Here is a 3,947-nt window from a genome sequence, read left to right on the forward strand (position 1 = left end):
ATTATATTGGCTAAGGATAAAAGTCTCACCGCGCATTTTGAATCAAAAATTATGGTGAAAACGGATGAACTTGGTAAAGAGAAAGCTGAAATTGTAGCTGTGCTAATCAGTTCACCAGATCTTTTAGAATCTCAACTTTTGGGTATTGTAAGAAGACACTGCTGAGTCTCTTGAAAAAGCAATCAAAAACTTTACAAGTCACCACAGCCGCAAATACTGGTTAGAAGGAGTCTGTACTCTAATTGAGCAGTGGAGAAAAAAAGCTTTGGTTTGGATGGGTTGTTGTCATCATGTCTATTAAAAAGGTAAATATTGAAAGAAGCTAAATATGAAAAAAGTATCATAAAACATTTTTAGATTTATTTTTATATTTGATTATAAATATTTCTCAATTAATTAAATGATTCATATTTTTATTAAAATCTAAATAAGTGATTTGAAATAAATACCTTTCAGCACTTTTCAAGTGTTCTTATTGGTTGTAATACAAGTTGACCACCAAAAACTGAGGTATTTAAAAAGCTGAAGGGAATTGGAAATCGATTCTTGAAAAGAAAATTAGTTATGGTTACCTGAGATTTGACTCAGAAAAAAAAAGTTAATTTTTTTGGAAAGCTGGTTGTTTTGATTGTTCAAATTATAATAATGCATTTGACTATAAGTTTTAATAATATATATATTTTTTTTAAATATAGGCTTCTGAATCATTAGGATTCATTCAAAATTGTCTCAATAATGATGTTTTCAAGAAATGACTGGAAGCATTTTATACAATTAGCGATTTTTTGGTTACATGGCGAAGTAAAAGACCTTTGCTTAAGATTTTTGATGGCTTTACATTATGCCAGATTTATTGCGCAGAGAGTTTATTATTTAACATAAATCCTTCTTTAGCCACAATTCAGTAGCTTATTTCCAAATATAATATCATTGCAAGAGGTAAAACTGATTCATGAAATAGCTTCATTTACAGCACTGTTTTATGTTTTGTGGTTTATTAAAGCTTCTATCTTCTATGCCTCAGCACCCTCTTTAGATTTTAAAACTAATAATGATATGATACAGTATTCTGAGTTAAACCAGCTGAAGCTGTACTGAAGTCACTTAAAAAACACAGTTAGTATTTAAATAAAAAGTTTGTGGCAATGTGTTTTGCTGATAAATGTTTACCTGTTGATTAGTTACGTAAAATAGCTCTTATATTATCTCAAACAGCTAAGCCTGCCAATTATAAGATGGGAAAACTGAGTTCTGAAATTTTTTTTTCAATGAAAATAAAATAACAAAAAAAAAAAAAGATTTTATTAGTCCTGAAAGCTGGTTTTTGTTTGATTTATCAAAAATGACATTACACAATACAAAATGGCTGAAAATCAGTTCATCAAACTAGGACTTAATTCCTTGTATATTAGATTTAAAAATTATGTCACTGATCTTCTCATTGTAAGTGACAGTGTAGAATGTACTAGTAACTTGGTCAAGACTTCCTTAAAACATACAGAATCAAAAAGCATTACCAAACTAGTTTAACTGGTTGTTGCTAATCATCGTCTAATATAGCATGTATTCGAATGGGTATGACTGACTGCTCCCATCGTCATTTGCTAAAAACAAAAAAAATAGATATATCTAAAATCAGATATATCAGGCTACAAAAACAACCCTTACGGTATTTTTGAAATATTTTTAAGTGACCCTGCCCCCTCCATATGTGAAAAGTTAGAAATTTTTTTTATTTTCAGACTGCTGAGATCAACCATAAAAGTACCCATTAAAAAATTTTTATATGTTTTTTTGATACATATATCAAAAAGAACCACAAAAATTATTATGGTATTTTTTTATTGATTTTATTGTTTTATGACCCACCCAAATATTGGGTGCCCCAGCCCAAATCCTCTGTCAATATAGCAGCACTCCTACCAACAGTTGGCTATAATATAGTTGATGTATGTACTGAAGCCCCTGGCAGCTAGCTGTTTCAGTATAGGTCAGGGTGCTTATCTAAACAGGTATTTATAGTTATGTATACATGCACTATATTGTATATAGATATACATTTAGTGACATTTTTCCTCACTTAATTCCATATTTTGTTTGGAAAAAGTATTGCTGCTTTAATGCAAATCCTCACTAGATGTTGCATCACTTTCTGTTCATGTTCTCCCTATTCAGTCAGTCAATGTATGTACTGAAACCCTCATCAGCTCCCTATTTCAGCATGAAGTCAAACTGCTGATCAAAATATGCATCAAAAATGCATTCAAGTATGCAATATATGCGTATATAGATAACAAATTGTTAAAATTTTTCTTATCTTTATAGCATAGGGCTTTTTCAGATAATAAAAGCATGAAAAATTTTAATAGAAGAGATTGCTGCCCCATGCCAAACCCTCAGTCGATAAGTATAAATGCGTGTTTAGATCACATGTCTAATGTCATACTGAAATAGCCTGCTTCTGAGGGTTTCAGTACATACATTGACTATCTCATTGCCTGCTGCTGCAAAGGAGTGCTGCTGACTGATAGTGTGGGCTGGGGCAGCAATCGTTTTTTTTTTCATCCTTATTTTTTTTCCTTTTTCTGAAAAAAGCCATATGATATAAAGATCAGTAAGCATTGCTCTATATATGCTATAGTAGATATATATATATATATATATAAATACAGAATTTTTAAAAATGTTACATGTGTGTGTATGTGTATATATATATATATATATATATATATATATATATATATATATATATATATATATATATATATATATATATATATATATATATATATATATATATATATATATATATATATGTATATATTTATATGTATGAGGTATTCCATGAGAAAGTGGGACAAATTTTTAAGGTTTGTAACCCACCATCTCAGATTTCGTTCATACTTTGTAAAAATGTTCACCTATATAACATAGACTACCTTGCAAAATTTTAGCACTGGAATAGGTTTTGAAGATATTGTTATTTTAAAATCAGCAGTTTTTAGCAATTTTTTATGTTCGGCGGCCATTTTGATTTTACTATAGTTTTTGTTTTACAAGTTGTTGTTCAACTAAGCATGTAATTATGCTGAAAATTAGCACCAGTATAGTTTTAAAGACGAGGAATCAGAATATGTTTGTTTTTAATGAAAACAATTAGAAGTTTATCAATATTCGGATTTTACTTCACCTAAAGCTCTTTTTGAAAATTTAACAAGGGCAGAAAGGAGGTCTGGTAACCATGGTAGCATTAATTTTTTGAGAATTTTTTTATGTTTTTATTAAAATAGATGTATTAAAGAGTTTTTTGGTACAAAATTGAGAGGTGGGTCTTTTGAGGATTTTTATAAATAATTAAACAAATTATAATGAAAAAGTACATTTGGATGTTACTTATTAAGAAATTGCTTTTTTTGAAAACGTCAATTATAAGAAAAAAAAACCATTAACAATACTTTAAATAAAAAATTCATAATAAATGTAATATATTGAGTCAAAATAATCAAACAAATACATGTTTTAAATAAATAACTAGTCAATAAAAAACCAGAACTTGCATCTGTATAATTCATAAATTGCTTATAAAAGAAAACTGGTGTAATATGATTGAGTTAGTTTAAAGATTGAATTTTGGGCAAATCATCTGTGTCTATCTGGTATGTGCGCTCTGTTCTTGAAGATAATGGTTTTATTATCATAATTAAAATATGGGGCTTAGGAACCCAACAACAATCATCTCTACTTGGCTAGTGAAATGAAGTGTTAGGTAAATGAGGATGCATGAATTTAACAAGGGCATCTTCATTTTTTTCATCAACTTCAAATACCAAACTAACCCAGTTAAACATATCATATTTGCAGATATCATATTTTCCTGCAATGATTTCTTGAAGATATTGATTTGAGCCATAAGGTTGAATGTTAGATTAAATTCCACCTGCTCAGAG

Source organism: Hydra vulgaris, chromosome 08, assembly GCF_038396675.1.
Source record: "Hydra vulgaris chromosome 08, alternate assembly HydraT2T_AEP".
NCBI lineage: Eukaryota > Metazoa > Cnidaria > Hydrozoa > Anthoathecata > Hydridae > Hydra > Hydra vulgaris.